Raw genomic sequence first — 23,198 nt, 5'->3', positions numbered from 1 at the left:
GAGCCAGGAGAGATGCAGCTGCGCTGGGGGCTGTGCGGAGCTCGCCCCAGCGCGGCGGGCTGCTCCGAGCCTCTTAGCCGCTGCAGCTCCAGCCCCGCCACCCATCTAGCTGCGGATGGGGCTGGGGACCGGAGCTCCGTATTCTTCACATAGAAAAGCGACGTCAAGCCCTGTCTTGCAAACGTCGCGGCTTCGCTCGGGACGTTGCCAGTTTCCAGCCGCTGGCAGAGCGCCCGGAGCCCTTTTTTTTCCTTATTAAAAAAGAAGAAGAAGAAAATATCAAGGGGGAAGGGCTGGTTCTTTTTCCTTAATCTGTTTCCGGTTTGCTGCCATATTCCCCCTTTTGGGGTGGGTTGGGGGAGGGGAGCATTTGCAAATAAATAAGAATCGATGCTAACGTTTGGGGGTGGTAGCCGCAGAAGCAGCAGCGAGAGGAGGAGGAGAGCCAGGGGCCAGGGCCAGGGCCAGGAGCCGCCCCGGCCGTGAGAGCCCGAGCGGGGGGAGGGCTACAGCGGTGGCCTCGCCTGGCCCCCGATGCTAAATCCAAGCAGGCAGCGGCATGAATCACTGTGGGGAGAAGGTGTCTCAGCCGCAGGCGGGCGTGAACCGCTGCTGACATCACGGCTCCGAGTTACGAGCCGTCTCTCTGGCCATTTGCTAGCGCCGCAGCCGCACCGGGCAGGGGCTGGGGGACTGAGCCGCCGAGGGGGTTAATTCCGCCCCTTCCCCCGCCCCCCGAGAGAGACAAAGCCAGAGCCGGGTTTTTTGTGTCTGTCTGGGCGCGTCAACCATGAGCCGTGTGCCCCCGGCGCGGCTGCCCGGCTCTCGGCCGCTCCGCGATGGTGTCTCGCAGCGGCGCGGGCGAGTCCTGTAACCGCTGGGGCCCGGGAGCCTGCGAGCCGCCCAGGGCTTTGCATGCGGGGGGAAGGAGCGGAGCGGAGCGAGGGAGCCGCCGGGCTCGGGGTGTTTTTCCCGCGGAGAGAGAAGGTAAGAAACCGCCCGGCTGCAGCCCGCTGTGCGGTAGCGGCTGCCCGGTGATCCGCTCGGGGATCTTGACTAACCCGGGGATGAAGCGGACCCGGAGCTTTGTTCAGCTCCCGCCGCGGTGGTATTGGGGGGGGGGTTTGCTGGGGTCGTGTAGGCGCGTTACACTTCGCCTCTGAACAACAAACCGCAGCGATTCCTGCCTGTGTGTGGCACCGGGGGGCTGCCTCCTTTCGGCTGAGGACGAACTAGCTGAAGCAGCTAAACGCGAAAGGTATTGTCTGGTGGGGCTGGAAAGGGAGGGTGATGCGGCCGGGGTGTGTGTGTGACTTGTTCAGAGCCCCCTCACTTTCTTTTGTGGTGGTGGTGTAGGGCTGACTGAAACGTCGGGGCTTGTCTGTCTAGCTGAAGACTTTCTGTAGTTCATTTAATCAAATCACTGGGGGAAGCCGGGGCGGGGGGGAGCAGGAGCTGTATGTAGGCCAAAATATGAAATATTAATAACTCGGTTGCTTTGATGTCTTCTGATCCATTTCGCGTTTACTATTTGTTTAAATATTAATTTCAGTGGGATTTTTTTCTTTTTTAAACCACGCAGCTGCTCTTTGGGGGTTTGTATGTTTACATCACTTCAGGGAGTGTAGGAGAATCTCTGCTCCTCACTCTTTCTTTCTTTCTCCCTCTGTCCTTCTAACCTGGTCCTGTCTTAACTAGTGTTTATTTTATGGAAGACTGGGAAGCCGTTTATTACTTACCAGCCCTGTAACTTCTGCTTCTTCAGGTTGGTAGAACACCTATATAAAAAAGAAAGTAATACGCTAGGTTTTATAATTCAGACCATGTCTGTACTAATCAGTTGCTGCCTGCTAACCACTGTAGTCCTAGGTACACAAGGTGGGGGAGGTAATATATTTTATTGGACCACCTTCTGTTGGCGAAAGAGATAAGCTTTCGAGCTACACAGAGTCCTAGGTCCTTCTTCTGAAGCCAAACACCTGGGGTCAGAGCTGGCAAACTTCAATTGGCTTTTGTTGTTGTTGTTTTACTCCCCAGCTATCCTGAGAGTATGGGATGTGGGTGGTGCACATGCTCTGCTTTATCATTCTGAGACACTGTAAGAATTCCAGCTGTGATCTTGGTTTGCTTATTTGTACCTGCTGGAAGAAGATGTGTTAGTGGACCCAATGGAAGGGGCAGTCAGGAGGTGCTTAATACATCTTGGCACTGGCAAGGCGTGAGGTGCCTCTTCTGTTGGATGTTCCTGGTACTGTGTGGTGTCTACCAGTGAACTTCTGTATGGCTTTCTGCAAAAAACGAATGAGAACCTGCTCCTGTCTCTTCCTGTGGATCACTCCCTTGGCTCCCCCATTTCTTCCCCTCCCCATCCCAGAGTACTTGTGCAATGACTTACCGTAGCTCTGTTGGGGGTATTTTTACCTAGAGACCAGCAGATGCTAAGCCCTCCCAAATAGGTTTCCATTTTTATAAAACCTAGGGCTTTAGAAGCCCATTCTGTTAGTTTCTTGTCCTGTGGTGACTGACTGCCCTTGGGGGAATAGGCTGCACTGGGAACCCAGAATTGTCTCACACAGTCTCTTTGTACTAGAATAGACTAGGAACAGCCACCCAGTAGTCTACATTCATAAAGAAACAAGATGGTCAGTGATTGTGGTGTGTGTGTGTGTGTGTGTGTGTGTGTTCTCCTTCCCCAAAAGAGGTGGCTAACTATTTTATCTGTTCCTCAAAACAGCTAAATGGCAGATGACCCACCAGACTGTGAAGGGTATTTTAGGTCATCCCAGAATGCAACAAATCCCTGGTAAAGTTTGCCTCTGCTGGCTTGAAGCAGGTAGCTACTCTTGGCTCATGTGGCAAATGCTCACCTGGAGGTGTGTGGGTTGGCTTTCTTTTTGGGCAGGCCTGTCTGCTGCCAGTGAGTGTTAGCTTTCTGAATGCTCCCCGTCATGCTGGGCTTGTGTGTGGGAGCTGCAGGGTGGAGAACTCAACCTGGCTGCTGTGCTTGGAAGTCTCCAGGATTCTAGCCCTGCTTGCTATGGGATCGTGGGTGAGGCACTTTGTGCCACCTACAAAGTGCTGCTGGTGGGGGCGATAACAAACCTGACCCACACTAGTAAAACAACTTGAGAACCTCCAAGAAGTGCTGTCTAAGACCTTGCCTACACTGGGAAAGCATGCAAAGCTTGTTGGTGGTTCCCCCTTCTGCCTCCCCCTCGCACCACCAACACACACACCTGCCCCAGTGTTTCCAAGAGTGGAAGCTGTAGCATGGACAGAATGCAGACATGTCTTGCAGCTACTCTGTGAGCTAGATTAGGGGACATGATGGTGAAATGCCTGCATCCTGTCTACACCACAGCCTTCATGGTGGTCCATACCAGTGCAGGTAACCACTTACCAACTTCTTCAGTATAGAAGCAACCAAAGTTCTTGTTTTTTAATTTCTTTTCAAATACTGTATTGGAAAGCCATTCATGTCCTATCTGCCAAGCCTGGAGTTCCCCTTCAGCAGGTGATAGCTCTATAAATGTCTATGGCCCTCATTCATCAAAGCACTCAAGTACATTATGAAGTTCACCTTTGCTGAAGGGGGGCCCCCCAAAGCTGTATGGGATGTCTGATGATCCCAATGCCATTACCTTTGATTGGGGGAGGTGCAGAAGAAGAAGACAAAGCAGTGGCAATTAAATATAAATATGTCATGTTTAAGTTTGGGGACTTGGTCCCGAGAATTGCTCAGCACCAACAACTTGTTAGTCAATGGGCCGGATCCTTAGCTGGTCTATAGTGACAGACTCACCAAGATCCCAAAAACAAGCAGGGCTAGAACCCTGGAGACATTGAAGTCAATGGAGCTATACCAGTTTCACCATCTGAGGATCCAGCCTGATGAGAGTTTTGGCCGCTCTGCACTCAGGCCTTTAATGATTATGGATGTTAAACAAAAAGATGGCCTGAGCCAAACCGCTTTGAACTATGGGCAGTTGGAGTTGGAATCTGCTTCCAAGTTGTGAGCAAGGGAGGCAGGTAAGGGAATTTCTCTTGCAGTTCCACTTAGTCTGTGGCTGCTGCTGAAATAGTGGATCAACCTGACATTTTAGGAGGCTGATTTGTGTGTGGCCATGTGCTGGACTTAAGAGAAAGATATGGTATGCCCTGCCCATGGATTGCCTTACACTAGGCAGGCACGGTGGGCTTGCAAAATTCCAGGGTGCTGTGCAGAATCAGGAGAGTTACCTGGGGAGCTCATCAAGTTTTAGAGCTGCTTTTGAGGCATGCTGGTGGTGGGGGCCCAGCAAGTACCTAGATACACACCTGGAGGTTAAAGTTTCTCTTTTGAGACCTGGAAAGGGGGTATGCAGTTAGAAATGACCAACGTGCATGGGAAGCGTGGCTGGTGAGACAAACCAGAGGAGCGGCTTCATTAATTTCTGTAGCCTGGTTACACAGGAAGGGGTGTATGTTCAAAGGTCTAAGCGTGTGAAAGGAAATCTGCGTTTAATAGGCACAGTCACCACACGCTTTAGTACAAGAGAGGTGGCCTTTGCTGGTGGACACGTGTTGAAATGTAATAGCATGTGAAAGTGATGCTGTTGTCGCTGCCACAGCGGCACTTGACGCCTGAAGCCTCGCTTGTTCCCAGGTGGGCCCGACCAGGCCTTAGTGGGCATTTGTCCACTTACCACAGTGGCTCCCCAGTTGGACTTGATTGAGCAGCCTCTGAATAGCAGAATGAAACCTGCTCCATGGCAGCTGGAGCTGGAGAAGCTGTGGCTGTTGCTGCCCGTTTGTGTATTGGCAGAAGTGTGGCTGGAGGGGGATGGCTGAGAGCTGCCCAGTCTCTGATGGCACTGTTCCTGGCGGGAGCTAGGGCTAATGATGGGATTAAGCCTGGACTTTGAAGTCATTGGTAAAACTCTCTGAACATGATCTAGAATAGAACCACTGGGCCCAAGTCTCTCTTAACTACCCACAAATGCAAATAATGTTTTGAGTTTGGGGCGAACCGTAGACTGAAGTGGACGACTTCAGTTCCTTAGTCTGCTTCCTCTGAGTGCTTAACACAAAAAGGCAGTGTCGTTTCTATAAAGGTCTGTATTTTTGGCATTCTGGGGATGTTTGAAAGCCTATCTAAAGCACTATTGTTTCCTGTACTGTCTGTCTTATGGCCTGATTTTTAACATGTTCCTTTTTATCTCATGGAACAATTTCCCATATGACCTCACTTCCTCAACATGCAGTGTCTCGTTTCATAGAACCCAGTTGGATATTCTTCCGACGCATTTCACTTACTCCGGTGCAGAACATCCCAGAGTGAAAAAAGTTCTTCCCCGCCCCGCCTTGCCCGTTTTGCCACCCCAACCTTCCCCTCCGTGCTCAGTGAAGAAAGCACATGAGGTACCTCCACCCAAGTTGCTGTGTTTTTGTTTGTTTGTTTTTAACAGGGAAGAGGCAGATTCATTTAAGTTGATGCTTGTAAATGAAATATGAGCTTAAATCACTTAACATGGAAATAACTGTCTCTGCTAATGCTATTCATGCTGCTCTAGTTAAAATTGTCAATGTTTCCATTCCAATAAAGCCCTGTTTTCTGAGACTTATAACTTTGGGTCATTTAGCTAAACAAAACAAAACAAAAATCCCTCCAGGCTGAAATTTGCTAGCAAAAGTCTGCCTGGGAGCAAAAATTTTAAAGCATGTGGTGCTATTTAAACCAAACTTTACAAAAATAATTACTCTTGTCTTTAATTTTTTTAAATGGCACAGAACCACAAAATAACTAGAAGCCTCCGAGCTCTCCCTAGAAGAGAAGAGTAAGCCTGGGGCACTGTAGTAAAATCACATGTAGATTTCTTTCTTTTGTGTGGGAGGGAGAAATTAGTTGAGATTCAACTCTGAAATGCAGCTGCATGTCATCTAGTTGCTGCTCTTCGCCGCATTTTCCCAGGGGTTTTACCTAGATGCCCAGACCTACATCAAGGCCCTAATCCTGCAATAGGCAGAGCTCCATTACCTTCAGCTGAGACTGCACAGGCGCAGCCGATGTGGTGAAGATCTTATTTCAGGATCGGGCCTTTACTCTGTGCCGCAAACTGACTGGGCTGCAGATTCTAACGTTCAAAATGTGGTTTGAAAACACATTCTGGGAGGTATTTTGAGAGAGCATGGTCTGAGCACAAGGCTGGGAAACAGAAACTCCTGGGGTGTAAATCCAGCTCTGCCACCAAATTCCCTTGAGGCCATTTATAACCTCTCTGCCCTCAGCTTCCCGATGAGTAATATGGGGATGATCCAGAGGCATGGTGAGACTTAATTCATTAATGTTTGTGAAGTGCTTTGCAGATAAAGGCTAAGGATGAATATCCCCTTTGGGAGAACCAGCTGGCCGGTGCTTGCTTCCTGTCTGGCTCTTGTTCCATTTGCCAAATCTCTTTAATTAAACCAGGCAGATTCCTGGCTCCCAGGGTGTGATGCTGCAAATGTTACTGTGTTGCTGGCTTAGCGTAAAGCAGGGATGTGGCCACCCCATGTGGTGGGGCCAATGCAGTGAACTGTGATTCTAGAAAGAGAAAACCAGGTGTCCATTTTTATTGAGGCCTCTGCAGAATGGGGTCCCAATGCCCCAGGGAGCCAAGCTGCTCAGCACCCTCAACTTCCACTGAAGTCAATGGGAGCAGAGCTCCTAGTTGGGAGGGTCCCAGTGCCCTGCAGGATCAGGCATTTAGGTGACCAGCTATCCTGTGGAGGGACCTACAAAACATCGTGCTTGGGGAGACTTCTGCTCCAAACGGGAGTCTGGTTAAACTAATCCTGCATGCAGGACATTGGTGCTCCTTCCTCTTCACCACTGGTCTTGGGGAGCCTGAGACCTATCCCAAGTGAGTGGCCAGAAACTGAGGAAGCCTGGAACTGGAATAGCTGTCCGTGACGATTGTTTGAGGTTGTTTCTTCGGACCAGTTGTGGACGGGGTTGCTGTGGGGCAACAGCATATGGAGAGGAAACACAATGCCATAGAGCATATGGAGGAGAAAACACTGGGTCTCCAATTTGAACCCCCCCCCCCCCCCTTGAAGTCTGAGGGTCTGAATGTCTCAGCTCAGATCTCCCTTGGTTTCATGACAAGATGCACTGAGATAGCTGTCATTACCACTGCTCCTGTATGACCAGTCTTAGCCAACTAGTTCTTGCTGCTGTTCCCACTCTGGGATGAATTGGGGTAGGAGGCAGACGGAGATTCTGGGGCTTGAGGGATCCTGAATAGCTGTTCTAAATCCTAACTGAACTGAAGATGGGGCCCTGATGTTATTTTGAGGGGAGGAAAGATGTTCCTTTCCCTGGTGCCATGTATGTTATGGGCACTCTCCAGATTGGCTAGCTCCAGGGACTTGTTCAGTAAAGATTAGTCCAACTTGCCTCTATGCCCTAACCTTGCAGGTTACAGATTCCATAATGTAAATGGTTCTCCCCAAGGCAAGTATGGTAGCTGGCTCCTGGTGTCCTGTCCAAGGGGAACTGCAAAGGAAAATGTCAGCTCTTCTCTCAATAAGAGGCATGCTAGTGCTCAGATATCCTTGTGGGAGGAGCTTGTTTTGGGGTTGACAAAAGTGAAAGTTCTGATCTCTTGTGATACTGAGTTTGTCTCCCGCTTAGGTTTTGCTGGGTCATTTTCTCTTCTTGCTTGTGACTTCTGTTGTGCAATATTTACTCCCTGATTTTCCTCTAATACTGTAGGAAAATTCTGGAGGCTGGCTCTAAATTTCTCAGCCCTGTCTCATGTTTGACCTATTATGGTCTCATTTCCGTGACTGTAAACTTTACTGGCCTGAGGTTTGCTGTGCTGTGCAGACAAATGGGCGAAAACCTGACTGCACGCTACAGAAATAGCTTCCACACTGCATGTCTCCTTCTCAGCTTGTGGTTTCTCACTGACACTGCATGACTGCTGGTCTGTGGCTGGAATGTAGAAGCAATGAACTGAGGCAGCTGCAAATGAGTTTTACTTTGCATTTGTCAGACTCTGAAACTCTTGTGAATCAAAACGTGGGGAGTGCAGAAATGTGTCCTTGACGTCTGCAAACTGTGGAATCATTCTCCGTTCTGCTGTGCGAGGCTATGCCCTCTCCTCATGCAGGCCAGCATGAAACTGGGCCTGTACAACATGAAACATGCATTAGAAGTGAAACCCATATGCCTCTGTCCCTGCCCTGCTTTATTCCTGTTCTCTCATGTTCGGCCCTGGGGTTTTCCTCCTTCCTCTGCAGCATGTGGCACAGGTGTAAATCGTGGATTCTGTGTAACTTGAAGTCTATAAACCATGATTTGAGGATTTCAGTAACTCAGCCAGAGGTTAGGGGTCTGTTATAGGAGTGGGTGGGCAAGGTTCTGTGGTCTGCAATGTGCAGAAGGTCAGACTAGATGATCATGATGGTCCCTTCTGACCTTAAAGTCTGAGTACTGGGTGCTTTGAGCCTTGGCTGGCTGTGTGTCAGGGAAATGCAACAGGAAAAACTCTAATAGGCAGGAAACCAATTGACTTTATAGAAACAGCTACAGCCCTTGAGCATTTGTCTGTTGTAGAATTCCTGCTGGTGGGCTTGAATCTCACTTCCCCCAGAAAATGATTGTAGGAAGATGGGACACTGGACCAGGAGACCTTGCTTCTAATTCCTGGCTATGTCACTGCTTGTGTTTGTGACTGTGGCCAAGTCACTTAACTTCACTTTGTGTCTCATTTCCCCATCTGTGAAATATGGCTAGTACCTGCCGTCTCAGAAGTACTTCGATGCCTACTGACGAAGCTCTAGAAATGCTTGGCATTGCATAGGGTGCTTCCATAACGTCTGTGCGGGGGATGGAATCTGTTCTACTCATAAGACCTGGGACTACAGCAAAGAATGAGTGAGGGTGGATAGTGGTACTGAGGTGACTGGGGCTGGAACACAGCCATGTGCAGTGTTGTCCTCCTCTGCCTATTCCAGCCTTGCACCAGGATCCTCTGTGCAACCCTCTGACGCTGCAGAAGCCCTGGAAGCCTCTGATGGCAAATGACAGCCCCAAGCAAGTGGGACTGAGGGTTTCCTGTGGGTACAGCCTGCTTGCTGCTTGTAGCCTTGTTCTGCTACACCTCTCTGGAGCCAATCTGATTTATATGGACACCTCCCACCTCTTCCCCCCAGCAGAGCCTCAGACCGGTTTGACCAGACAAAGGTCTGTGCTGGTGGCTGATGTCCAGCCTGGAGGGGGCTGAGTGAGTGTGTGGGGCTAGGAGAGCCCTTGTAAGCGGGATTAGGTTCATGCTCCAGTGTCATGGGCAATTGAGTTCTAAAGCAGGCAGAGTGGAAATACAGGGCCCGGGAGGGGGCCCTCTCACTGCCACTCTGGTTTGATAAATGTCTGATCGTTGGGTGAGATGAGCACAGGTGGTGCAGCTGCCAAGGCATGTGACTTCAGAGCAGTGCGTGGAGTCAAAGAAGAAGGCATGTCCTGGCAGAGGTCTAGAGGGGGCCGACTTGCTGAGCCTTGGGAGATGGGAAGAAGTAACGCTGGGGAAGCTCTGTGACCTCTTCCTATGGCAGGGGACCCTGCCGCATGAGGGAAATAGCTGTATGCTTCTCGGCCAGCTCCTGAGATTCAGGGCGTGCATCTCCCAGGCTGTGCTGCCCGGCTGCCTCTCTGTAAAGTCTGGTGCAGATCTGGCACTGTTCTTGCTGCGGAGTTGGGTACTAACAGCCACGTAAGGAGGGCAGGTTTGACCCTGTTTGCAGTGGCTGAGCAGACGTCTCTGCGTTTGACACGCCTGCCTTTCATGTTGCACCCCTCCTCCCATTCCTGAGCCTTGGAGGGGATTGCAATAAGTTAGGCCCTTCCCTTAAGGAGAAATCCCCTTGATTGTGATGGGGATTGAGATTGACCCAATAGGGCTCTACAGAAATGAGCCAGAACCATCCTGTGGACTCTGAGAGGAAACTGGATCCCGATTATAGGCTGGCTTAAAAATCCTATGCCCTTGTATAGACTTCTCCATAAGGGTTCATTTTAACTGCACTTTAGCGGTCTGACTGGGAAGCCCCACTGGCATTAATGTTTGTTGTAGGTATTTGAGAAACGCCAGTGAACGCTGCTCTTTGTCTGCCCTGCACCAAAACAGTCCTGGGTGCCCTTGTTCACCTTCAGCAGCGCTGGCGGCAAAGTGCTCTCATTAGAGCTCATCAGTGATGCCAGGGCATAATCTAGGAGGGATGGGAATCTTAATGCATTCACAGCCCTCCCTCTGAGTGCTTGAGCAGCTCAACTCCTGGCCTGCCAGGAGCCATTGTCACTCAGCTGCAGACTGGAGGGGGGAACTGAGGCAGCAGTATTAACCCTTGGGAGACTGGCTGATATTGTGAGGTGTGCATGGGGGGAGGGAGTTTTCTCTCTTCAGAGAGCACAGTAGAGCTTCCAGGCTGTGGAGAGTGGCTGCAGAGGATGTGCATGGTGCTGCACAGAGATCAAAGAGCCAGTCCCGGCCCTGCGGTGCCTGCTCTGCCATAGCAAACAGGATGGGCGGTGGCCCTTCTCCTTGCACGGCTTCATGGGTTAGCAGGGGTTTTTTGGAAGCCCAAGAGGTGCAGGTGTGGCTGTGCTGGGCACAAAGGACACCATGAACGAAGGCAGCAGAAATGGAAGGAGACACAATGGAGGGAGTGGTCTAACAAACTCCTCACCCACGCCGGTGCCCTGTTAGCCAGTGAGCGTGCCACAGCATGTCCCGATTAGTGCAGAAAGCCGTAAATACCGGGACTGTCAGGGAGAGAGGCCATGTCTGTAGCCTGTCACTGCAACTCTCATCACCCCACAGGTTCCAGCATGTTGCCAGCCCCTATGTAGCAAGCTGCTGCCATTGCTAGTTTGGTGAAAGCTGTCCTGGCTAAGTGATGTTCACTTCACTCAGAGAAACCCTCCCCTCTCTTCAGTTCCAGGCAGCCCTGTGCTGCTGGAACCTCTGGATCCCCTGTAGGTCCTGCCACAGCATCTACTGGCTGACTCATGGCTGTGGCTGGCACCGTAGCCCTGAGTGTCTTGCATTTGGGAAATGCATAGAGCTGACCTATCTTGGAGGAGGGATGGGGTGGAAAAGAAACGAACTCTCAGCTTTTCCGACTGTCTCTTACTCTGAGGTTGGCCTGGTCATGCTCTGGTACAGCCTTCGCTGCCTTCTTGCCTCCCAAGGCTCTCTAAGCCAGAGCAGCTCTGAGGAATCTGATGCAAGCAGGATGTTGATTTGCTCATGATCTGCTAGAGATGCAGGTGCTGGTGGGCCAGGATGGCCTATGCACCTGAGTTTGTGCTGTCTCGGTAACAAACAATTCACCACCAGGGCAGGAAAGCTAGCTCAGACAAGTCCATCTGTGCTATTGTTGCAATATATGAAAAGATCTCTCCCTGATACAGAGTCTGAGGGAGTAAATACTGCACATGCAGGGAAATACAGGCAACAAACACGATGCAAAACAGAGACTAGAGGCCCCAGCTAAGATCAGGTCTTCTATGCTTGGTGCTGTACAAATACATATGTGACAATCCCAAAGAGCGTACTGTCCAAATCAACAAGACAAGCAACGTAGAAGCAGCATCTGAGAAAGGCCGAAGGTTGCACAGCTGGCTGGTGGCAGTACTGGGAATAAAACTTGGGTCTCCTTGCCCTACCCACTGGCTCATGCTGCTCCTCAAGTTGATTTCACTAGCTCCAGCCTTGAAACAGGCAATCATTGTGTTGTCTGTGTTGTAATGTTACCTCCATATTACCATGAGATCAGGGGCAAGATGTTCACTTTTACCCAGCCACTTGCATGCCTGGAACCCCCTTGAAGACTGCAGCCAGGGGATTCTTGGCTTATGTAGTTTTGTACACAAACACCCAGTGGTGCTGGAACAATTTGTACAATGAGGGTGCTGAGAGCCATTGAACCAAACTGTAAACTCTGTATTTTTCCAGTCAGGGGATGCGGCAACACCCCTAGTTCCAGCACCCCTGCAAACACCTAGATCTGATTCCCTTTCTCTCTCTCTCTGCATGTACAATATTGATTTGAAACTGGCTGGTTTATGCCTGTGTACCACTGCCCTGTACTGGTCTGAACTGGATATGCGAAGCTGTACCATAGACTTCACACTACCACCAGCTAGTGGAGATTCTCCTCCTCATTTCAGTGGCAGAGGCCTGTCCTCTTGAAGCAGGAGGATCTGTATTCTCTCTGCTATCACTATGCAAAGAGTCAGTGGCCACTTAAGGGTACTAGGTGGTCTCTGTGCTGCACTGCATTGCCATTCAAATCTGCACTGCACCCATATCAGTTGCCAGAATTGTCTGTTAGTTACGCTTGGGTACGATATTGGCTCCTCTGATGTGTTCTGGAGGCTAGGGATGTATAGGATAGAAGAGACACTGAAGAATCAGGCACTAGATGTAGATAAGAACGGCCATAGTGGGTCAGACGAGACCAATGGTCCATCTAGAGCCCAGTTTTGCCCAGGGTAAGGGGCAATATTGGCAGCTTGCCAGGGCCTAGAACCAAATACAGCCATCCCATTCTTAGGGTGGTGATGTGGCCCATGGAGATGCAACACTATAGCTTGACCTGAGCAACCTAGCAACTGGAGTCTGATTTCTAGGCGGAGTGGAGTGGATTTCTGTTCCTGAGGCAGAAACTTCCTTCCAGTGCTAACTAGTTCCCAGCTGTAGGAGAGAAGCAAATTCCACTTGCAGCTGCTTCGACAGAGCTGAGACTCACATGCTGGCAAGCTCTCTCCCAGAGCTAGTGACAGGAACCCACAGGGGAAGCATCTGCTTTCAGTCTGAGATGCCTCCCTACACCTGAGAGCTGTGGAGAGCACACACTCCGAATGAGGGCGGAAGTGACTCAGCCACGGTATTACCCGCGGGCAGCCAAAGTGCTGCTCTCTACCTGTTCGAGCAGAGGTGAAGCGCCAAGAAGGAATGACACACCAGAGATCATTGGAGCCACTTCGTATTCTTGAAAGCCTTGTGCCAGAGCAAGGATACCAGCTCAGCCAGGCAGGAGAATCCTTTGAGGGGGAGGAAGAACCCGGCCATGTCACTGCCCAAGCATTTCCATACCAGAAACCAGCCGGGCCAGTCTGACAAGGAGAGGAACTCCTGCAGGCTTCAAAATCCTCTGCTGGCAACTCCAGCTCTTAGAGGCATGCATGCAGAGATGGGGGAGCACACACATCACAAGTGTGCTGATTCCTTATGGAAGGGCCCTATAGAATTTAATAGGGATTAAGACAATAGGGATCTATAGGACTTACTCTTCAAAACCTGATAGCGGAGATAAAGATGATCCCAAAAGGACATATGGTTATTAGCTATTCCATTCTATAGGGAAGTTGTTCTCGGAGCACTCTATCCTCTGTGTCATGTGGGTTTAATGCAAGTCACGTCTCTATTTGCCTCTCCTGCTGTGTGGCCTTGGCCCAGATAAGTGACCTCGCTGCCTCAGTTTCCCCCTCTGTATAAGGATTACAAGGCCACCCATCAGCAGAAAGCACTCAAAGAATCTCAAAGGTGCTGCGCTGCATTCGCCATTAGCAGGTGACCGAGCCAAATAGAGGTCACCGCAGAGACAGGCGACTTCTGAACCCTACCAGATTCCCCACTGGAGAAGGTTTTCTGTTCATAGGGTCAAGATCTCGCATCGCAGATGCCAACTAGCAGGAATCGAAGGGAGCTCTGAGCAGCTTTGTGCTGACATGGGCAGAGAGAGAGCGAGAGCGGGCTCCAAACAGGAGTGATACACCTTGTCGCTGGCGGCCACGGGATGAGGAAGGGCGAGTCACCAGCGGAAATACAACACGAGGGCAAGAGAACACTGCTAGAGGCGCAGGAACGGGTGCAGCAGCGCAGCTGCTCCCCACAGCAAACCGAAGGGAAACAGAAGGTGCCAGCTGCCAAGCAGGGCTAGTCAGCAAAGTGTCCCTCTGTGCATTGAGAGCTTTAATTTACCACTGACAGTCGAGCTCCATTTGCCTATGCAGCAGGTCAAGGTGAGCTCCAAGGGTGGATCCATTCCTGACCCGGCTCTCAGCAGCACCTCGCAGGCCCCTCCAGCCTTTCTGACCCTGACTCCTGAGAGGGGAAGAGAGAAAGCGGATTCGGGGGTGGGGGGAGGGGAATCAAGCACTGGACCCTTCCGAGGCTGGAGCAAAGGGAGAGATGAATTTGTGCACAGGGCTCTAGCAAAGAGAACCATGAAATGCCCAAGGAGCAAGCGGCTAAATTGCTTTTGCACTAAAGAGCACAGGCCCCTTGGAGCCTCCCTGTAGATTCCATGGGCTTTGGGGGAGGGGGAATATTGTTAGTTCAACTAGGGCTTTGGTCACCCAGCGGGATCCCCATGGAAACGAGTGGGGGCCGAAGGGAATCGGGTGCCATAGCGATGGGTGTGGCATAAAAACCTAATGGAAAGAATGGAGTGAACCTCGAAAGACCCCAGGTTCAGGGATGGCTGGAGCTTCGAGGTGGCATTCTGTGAGGGAGCGTAGTCCAGTGTTCGGAGCACAAGGCCAGGGCATGGAGAGTCGGGCTTCTTGTTCCAACGCTGCTGTTGGCTCAGTATGGTCCATGGTGAGTCTCTGCAGGTGCTCAGCCCGGTCCTAAGCCAGGCCACGAACCTCTTCCCCCATCTGTGAAAGGAGGATGGTGCCGTATTCACCTGCCTCACAGGAGGGCTGTGAAGACAGTTTGTTTGCGAAGGGCTTTAAACATGCAGCATGCTAGAAGTACATGGGACTTATTTATTTCAGCTGGCTAAGCATCAACTTGCTAGTGGAGACGCCCTCTTCAAGGAAGGGGCTAGCTTGCTCCATTAGGGCTCTTCCATCTCTTAATGACTCTGACTTGCTGGAAGTGAGCTGGTCAGAATTTTCCTGGGGCGCAACTGCATGGGGTGAGCTCACCATGCTGCTTTTGGTTGGCTTGCCAGGCCAGGCGAACGGGCTTGTGCTCTAGTCTCTCTGCCTTCCTGAGAGTGAGTGTAAATGAGGCTGTGCCAAGCCTGCTGGATGGGGGTTCCCTTAGGGGGTGGAGGAGGAGTTATGGGAACCCTTGCCAAGAAAGCAGCAATGATGGCTACCATTAATGGGGGAGAGGGGATCTCTAAGGTGGCATGAGTGAAATCTGGGTTTAGCTGAGCTGTGCACCTTAATAGCGTTATGGCCTGCCTTTCAATTCTGTATTCCAGCTCAGAGATCAAAGCCCGCATGCTGGGAGGAGGGGAAGGACAGAGTGGGTCCCTCCCCCCCTTTTCTTTTAATCTTCTGCAGTAAACAAGGGGAAAGAAAGCCCTATTGTCCGGCCCTTCAGCGGGAGGAGATGCTCCAGATTGCTCACAGCAGGATTCCTCCACAGAGCTTGTCTATGAGGGCCTCAAAATATCAAGTGCAGCCTTCAAGGAGCTCTTTCCTGCCCTCTGAATGCATTCCACTCAACAAAAGCTTCATTAAAATGAAAGGGGAGGGATAAGAAGGCTTGAACTGGTGAATTAGAGAGAAGCTGGTCTGCCTGCACGGAGTAAATGAGGTCACTTTTTACCAGCGCCAGAGAGTTACACTCGTGTGTCGGATCAAGGTGATTCAGGGTTTGATTTCAATGTGTGGCTGGCTGCTATAAGCTCTCGGGCTTCGCAGTTCACACAGCTCCCTGGGAGGAGCAAGGGGGCAGAAGAGATCTCTGCAATTGAACACCCTTCCTAGGGAGGGAATATTGTTACAGTACCACCAAGAGGCACTAACTGGGGATCGGAACCCCCTTGTGTCTGTACAGTACCTAGCACAGAACAAAAAGACCGTTTCTGCCCCCAGAGAGCTGACAGCCTGCGCCTAAGACGAGACAGCACCTGGATACAGATGGGGGGAGCACTAGAGTGCAGTGAGATGATTGTTATGCTAATCATCATCAGTGGACACCAGCAAAAATGATGTGGGTTGCATTGAATGGAGTTATTCTCTTGGCTTTTCACACACGTGTGAGATTCTTGCTTGGCATACTAGTGCCGCTGGCAGAGAAGGGACTTCCATGGCCAGAAACTGAAAGTGCTTCTGTTTTATTTTGAAATCCCCAGGCCTGGTGGTGCAGCTGACTGAGCTGCAGTGCACACTTCCCTGTGCTGTCTTGCTTGCAGGCGGCCCCCTGACCTGAAGGACTGGGGAAGTGGCAGGAAGGAAAGGTCCCTGGATCTTGCATAACCCCATTTTGGCTGGTGAAGTATGGGGGGGTAGGGGGTGTCTGCTGTGGGCTGGGCTGAGATGACTGAACTCACTTTGCTTGGAACTTGCATCTGGATTTGCTCCCCAGCCCTCTCACCACTTCAGATGAATGTCTGTGACCTCACTCAAGCATGTAAAATACAGTCACAACTCATTGGGGCTTCAGCAGTTTCCCCATGTGCCATGAGGACCAGTATTCAACTCAAAGCTTGCACTGATGTTCTTCTTTCCTCTCTTGACCTTGAGTGGACAGACTTTCTAAAGGTGCCCTGGGCGTGGTTCCAGAGCCTGCTGATGGGCATGTTTACACAAGGGCTGGAAAAGCTGATGGGCCTGCTGGTGGAAAGTGCCAAAACCTGGGTCTGCTATCTTTGCCACTTCTCCGCTCTGGGGAGAGGGAGATGGGGCGCCTCATCAAGGAAGTATGCTCTGTCTGGTGTGAATGGTGACCAGGAGATTCCTTCTTCTAAAACAGCTGTTCTCAGACTATGGGGTGGGCCTCTCAAGGGAGGCACTCGAATGTATCCAGGGAGGCATAAGGTGTATGCATGGGTTTGTTTGTTTTTTTTTAGGAGCTCTGGGTGTCCGGGGTTTATACAGAAGGACTTTGCACACCTGGGAGGCCAGGATAAATGGGACAGCCAGAGCCCCACCGTCCCTCACCGGGAGGTGGAGGGGCTTCGGGTATCTGCCCCAGGGTGGCAGCAGCAGCGCAGAAGTAAGGGTGGCAACGGGGCGCTGGCATGGCACTGCCTTCAGAGCTGGGTGGGGGTATATGTACTTTGGGGGGAGGGGCTAAATGACTGCAGACACAGGGGAGCCCGATCAAATAAGCTTGAGAACCACTTTTCTAAAGGGAACAGAGTGCCAAAATCTGAGTCCTGAGATCTGTGGTTTTCTCTTTGAACAGGTGCTGGGAGGGCTCCCTCCCCAGACACAACCCATCTGTGCACCTTAGCCCTGCCCTATAAGGACTGCCTAGGGGAGAGGAAAGCCCCAAATCCAGAACCTAGCCTACCTGTGGCCTCTAACCCTGCCAACAAGAGTGCCCATTGGTATCTGAGAAAGAGGGGTGTCCTGTGTGCGGTGTGGACTACTCCTGGACTGCCCTAAGGACTCAGCTGCTCAGAATCTCAACAGTGCTGCAGTTCCCGAGGCCAAGGCTTGCAAGGACATCCTTGGAAGGCTGTCCACTGCAGCTCTTGCACTGGGGGAATCCTTGCCTAGCCAGATCAGAGACTGTTTCGAGCCCACTGATGCTTCTCTAGCTCTTTCACCTAATGTGACAGGGTTGGAACTTGGAGCAGAGGTGAGACACCTCCTCTGTCCAAATCACCACCAACTGGGTATGCAAATCTCAATTACAAAGGCTCTAAAGCCATCTGCCCTCAACCCTCCCCTCAGGCACTAGACTAATGACCTGCAGTAGCCAACATGTCATTGGGGCTAAAGGTCCCAGGTCACATTTCCTGCTTTTCCTCTAGGTTTGTGTGTGTTTTCCAGTCACACTCTTGTTCTTCCTGGAAAGCTTGTGGCACCCTTGGCATTACTGGCATGCACCATCTGCTTGAGGTGTGACAGGAGCTGGGTAGGCCCTGGAGGAGTGAAGACATGGGGAATGGGAGCTCATTATTAGGAAGGCAAAAACTGGGGAAAGGAAATGGCTAGAAGAGAAACAAGAACAAAATGGAGGTTTTTCTAAACATAGCTACATATTAGAGGATCCTGAGTGCAGGGCCCACTGCTTTTCATCTGGCGTCTGTGCTCTCTGGTGGTCTGAATGGGCCGCTTCTGTTCCTGGCATTCCAGAGCTGCTCTTAGACAGCTTTATAGCTTCCCGCTCCTGGCTATTAAAGCCTGTCTCCTGAGATGATGCTCTTTAAAGATAGCTTTGCTGGCCCGTCAGCTGTTCCTAGGCAGCTGGGCTTTGCAGAGAGCCCTGCAAAATGTTTTCATAGTGAAATGCAGGAAACTGGGTCTGCTTTAAAATGTCGTGAGGCAGGTGAAACTCAGATCCTTGTGGATCACTGGGCAGGCTGGCAGATTTCACTTCAGACCCTGAAACGACTCCTGGCTTGGCCAAAGTGGCTGAGTTTCACCTGGCTTTGTGCTGAAATTGTTCAGTTGTGTGTCGAGACCTGGAACTCTGAGCAAAGCTTGTGACTTTACAGCCTTCCTGGTTCAAGCCCAAAGACTGCTTGGCTTGATGATGGGGGAAATTCCCCCTCCCCGCCTTCCCTACCCTCCAAAAATCCATGCCTAGTAACTGTCTCACCCTGCAAAGCCTCTTCTCTCTCCTCCTTCTATTGCAGACCTCGTCACCTACTCTTAATCTTCCTCACCTAGGTGGCATCTAGTTGTGTCTGGCTCACATATGTGGGTGTTGTGTGGGTTAGATTAGCTGGTGTCTGCAAAGAACTTGCACGGCTGCGTGCACTTCGCATATGTAACCCACACACATGCTGGGTGTGGTGTTCTGGCCCATGAGACCACTTAGAGAGAGTGAGTCTGCTCTACAGCCTTACCTAAGGGCCGTATGGCTTTTAGCTCATGTAATAGAGGCTCATGCATATAGCTCCAGAGGTCCTAGGTTCGATCCCACCCGCCGACAACCGGGGTCTATCAGTGTTACACATAGACTGCTTTGCCAGCACACAGCCCCCTGGAGGGAAACACAGTCTCTGGGAAACACCCAGGGGGCCGTTTCAGTGTAGCCTGGCTGTTTGCTGGGAAAATGCGTTAGTGTTGCCTGACCTGGTAGAACTGAAATCGGGCAGAGTTCATGGCTTCTTTCCCTGCAAACCCGGGAGCAAGGAGGCAGCTCTGTCTAGGCAACAGCCAGCTCCTTGGATTCCCTTTAGTGATCACTGACTCAATCCTCTACAGAGTATGAGGGGCTCAGTCTTGGCACCTTGGCTCATAGAGACCCTAGGGGCCTCTCTTCCCCCTTCAAAAACCATTGCATCAAATCTTCCCTCTTCAAGCCCCTTGTTGAGCGCACACAAAGAGCCATTGAGTGGCACAAGTGCCCAGCTTCCACTATTCATTGCTCTTTAGCACCAGTGTTCCATCCGTCTCTCTGAACTCTGTTGAAAGGAGAGAAATTCAACAGTAATAAGTCACCAGGACTAGGTGGGATTCACCCAATTTCACATACGAAATTGCACAACTACTGTAACCTATCACTTAAATCAGTCTCTGTACCAGATGATTGGAGGATAGCTAATGTAATATTGTGGGGTTTTTTTTGTTTTTTTTTTTTTTTTAAAGGCTCCAGAGGCGATCCTGGCAGTTACAAGCTGGTAAGCCTAACTTCAGTGCTAAACAAATTGACTGAAACTACAGTGAAAAACAGATTTATCAGACACACAGATGAACATGATGTGTCGGAAGAGTCAACATGGCTTTTGTAAAGGGAAATTGTGCGTCACCAATCTATTAGAATTCTTTCAGGGAATCATCAAGCATGTGGACAAGGGTGATCCAGTGGATATAGCATACCTGAACTTTCAGAAAGCCTTACAAGGTTCCTCACCAAAGGCTCTTAAGCAAACTAAGCAGTCATGGGATAAGAGGGGAAGTCCTCTCACCAATCACCATCCCGTTAAAGACCGGAAACAAAGGGCAGGACTAAATGGTCAGTTTTCACAATGGAGAGGTAAATAGCAGAGTCCCCAAAGGATCTGTACTGGGACCAGTGCTGTTCACCATATTCACCTCTTTTCCAGATCATTTATGAACCGTGAGGTGGCAAAGTTATTCAAGATAGCCATGTCCAAAGCTGACTATGAAGAGTTACAAAGGGATCTCACTAAAGTGGGAGACTGGGCGACAAAACGGCAGATGAAATTCAATGTTGATAAGTGCAAAGTAATACACATTGGGAAAACATAATTCCAACTATACATACAAACTAATGGCGTCTAATTTAACTGTTACCGCTCAATAAAGAGATCTTGGAGTCATTGAGTGGATATTTTCAGAGAACTATCCACAACGTACAGTGGCAGTCAAACAAGCTAACGATGTTAGGAACCATTGGGAAAGGGATAGCTAATAAGACACAAAATATCATAATGCCACTGTGTAAATCCATGGTATACCCATATCATGAATATTGCATGTGTTTCTGGTTGCCCCATCTCAGAAAGATATATTGGAATTATTAAAGGTACAGAGAAGGGCAACAAATGACTTACTGGTATGGGACAGCTTCCCTGTGAGGAGAGATTAAAAAGACAGAGACTGTTCAGCTTGGAAAAGTGATAACTAAGGGGGTTGGGGTGGTGGGGGAAATATGATAGAGGTCTATAAAACCATGACTGGTGCAGAGAAAGTGAATAGGGAAGTGTTATTTACCCCTTCACATAACACAAGAACCAGGGGTCACCTGGTGAAATTAATAGGCAGCAGGCTTAAAACAAACATAAGGAAGTACTTCTCCCTGCAACACACAGTCAAACTGTGGAACTCATTGCCATGGGGTGTTATGAAGGCCAAGGGGCTCAAAAGAGAATTAGATAAGTTCACGGAGGATAGGTCCATCAATGGCTACTAGCCAAGATGCTCAGGGATTCAATCCCACAGTCTGAGCGTCTCTAGCCTCTGACTGTCAAAACTGGGACTGGATGATGGGATGGGTCACTCAATTGCCCTGTTCTGTTCATTCCCTCTGAAACATCTGGCATGAGCCTTTGTCAGAAGGCAGGATACTGAGCTAGAAGGACCGCTGGTCCGACCAGTATGGTGGCTCTTATGAGGAGGGGGAGAGACTCCGTGACTGCTCTAAGTGAGGGTTGGAGGTACTTGGGTATGTTGGAAGCAATTCCAGGAAGGCTTGTTTTCTAGCTGTCATGGAATCTCCTGTGGTCTCTAATCTGCATGTATGCACTTCACAGTGGCAAGAGGGCTGCTTCTAAAGGTGTGGGTGGTATTGACTGAGGCCTGGTCTACACTATGGGGTTAGGTCAAATTTAGCTGCGTTAGGTCATTTTAAAATGACCCCATCCACACAACCAACCCCGTTCCGTCGACCTAAAGGGCTCTTAAAATCGACTTCTGTACATCTCCCTGACGAGGGGAGTAGCGCCTAAAATCGACCTTGCTGGGTCGAATTGGGGGTAGTGCGGACGCAGATCGATGGTATTGGCCTCCGGGAGCTATCCCAGAGTCCTCCATTGTGACCACTCTGGACAGCACTTTTGACTCCAATGCACTAGCCAGGTGCACAGGAAAAGCCCCGGGAACTTTTGAATTTCATTTCCTGTTTGGTCAGCATGGCGAACTCAGCAGCATAGGTGACCATGCAGTCCCAGAATATCAAACTCGGTCCATGCTGGAGCTCAAGGGAGACACTGGATCTGATCGCTGTATGGGGAGAAGAATCCATGCAGGCAAAACTCTGATCGAAAAGAAGAAATGCAAATATATTTGCCAAAATCTCTCGGGGCGTGTTGGACAGAGGCTATAGCAGGGAGACACAGCAGTGCTGCGTGAAAGTTAAGGAGCTCGGGCAAGCCTACCAAAAGACAAAGGAGGCAAACGGTCGCTGCGGGTCAGAGGGAAGAACCATGGTCTGTGTGGTGACTATACAGGACTGCGGAATATCGGTCTCTCTCCTTGGGTGGGACTGGATAAACAAGGCTGATACACTAGCCTCCTGCTTCTACAGATCTGAATTCAAATCCCTGAGTAAGACCAACATGAAAGGGAAGGCTTCCTTAGTGCACAGTGGTTCTCTGCCTCAAGCCAACCCCAGTGGCTTCATGCCCTGCCTGTGCTAGAAAAGTAGCTTGGTGTTGACTGTTCATTAGCAAAGGCTCTCCTTGCGGGGGCTAGCGTGGATGGGCTCGATCTCTGTGCACTCTTCAATGGACTTTGTGTGGTGGCGGCGGTGAATGCTCTCTGAGAACGGATTGATTATGTCTACAGTAGCAATTTAGAGGCTGCTTTCAGCACCCGCCTGAGGGGATGGGTAAGCAGGGTGTCGGTGGCTGACAACCATTGTCCGCAACACATAATTTTCCTAATGTAACTGGATCTCCAGTGTAGTGAGACTGGCTAGCTCTGCCCAGGGATGGGGATGGGCCTGTTACAAAGGTGTGTTGACTGAGCTGGGGTAGCATTAATGTCCGTCTGGCTTTCTCCACCACTGGGAATAATCTGGGGGTAGGGGGTGGTTCCCCTCTGCCCCAGAGTTTTGGGGTCAATTGTATTTACCCACTATCTTTTTTTTTTACCCCTGTTGCTGATTGCAGCATGAAGTACAAGGAGGAATCAGCAAGTCTGGGCAAGGCCTGTTTTTAAAAAGCTGGTGAGTCAGGTGTCTGAGGTGGGAATCAGTCACTCGTCACTCAAGATTATGTCTCAAACATCAAGATGGCACGTAATGCTGTGTTTAACATAGGAGAAAGGCACTGGTGTGCCAGGGTGTGTACTCGGTGTTCGCCAATCCTGACAAGTTCTCTCGCCGAGCGTTCTGCTCCGAGTGTAGTAGTTGTGAGCTCTCCAAACAGCTGTGCACAGTACAGCAGCTTCCCTGGTTACGTGACCCTCCTTGGCACTTGTGGGGTTTATAACCCCTGGCCTAAATTTTCAAAAATGACTTTGGGGGCCCAACTTCAGGTTCCTTGTAAAGGGGCTTGATTTTTTTCAGACATAAAGGGCTTGAGTAGGGTTACTGGACATACGGGTTTTCCTGGACATTGTCTCTTTTTTGATCCTCTGGCTGGGTGGCTTTTTCAAATAAGAGGCTACGTCTGGGATTTTTGCAAGCAGACGTTGTGGCTCAGCAAGAGAGCCGATTGGTCCCTCCCCTGTATCTGCAGCTGCCAGATCCCTTCCCAGGGCTGGGAGCCAGGGGGGAGAGAAACAGAGGCACTGACAGACGGCTGTCACTGTAACCCGGGCCTGCGTCAGCTGCCCT

The 23,198-nt window shown here is 50.5% G+C and overlaps 1 protein-coding gene across 3 annotated transcripts in view; it reads left to right on the top strand.

The window, feature by feature from the left end:
- Nucleotides 1-400: 400 nt before the first annotated feature.
- The window catches only part of SRC (SRC proto-oncogene, non-receptor tyrosine kinase), a 71,950-nt gene continuing 49,152 nt past the window's right edge, over nucleotides 401-23,198 (top strand). The window contains exon 1 of one of the 3 annotated variants that reach the window (XM_037915447.2): nucleotides 401-987. The gene's annotated coding sequence lies outside the window, so the exon portion shown is untranslated. Of the gene's footprint in view, nucleotides 988-1,236; nucleotides 1,259-23,198 lie in introns of those variants that run through there. The other 2 variants (XM_037915446.2, XM_043526773.1) reach the window with 2 other exon arrangements.

Source organism: Chelonia mydas, chromosome 13, assembly GCF_015237465.2.
Source record: "Chelonia mydas isolate rCheMyd1 chromosome 13, rCheMyd1.pri.v2, whole genome shotgun sequence".
Taxonomy (NCBI): domain Eukaryota; kingdom Metazoa; phylum Chordata; order Testudines; family Cheloniidae; genus Chelonia; species Chelonia mydas.
This window is presented reverse-complemented; position numbering and strand designations above follow the sequence as displayed.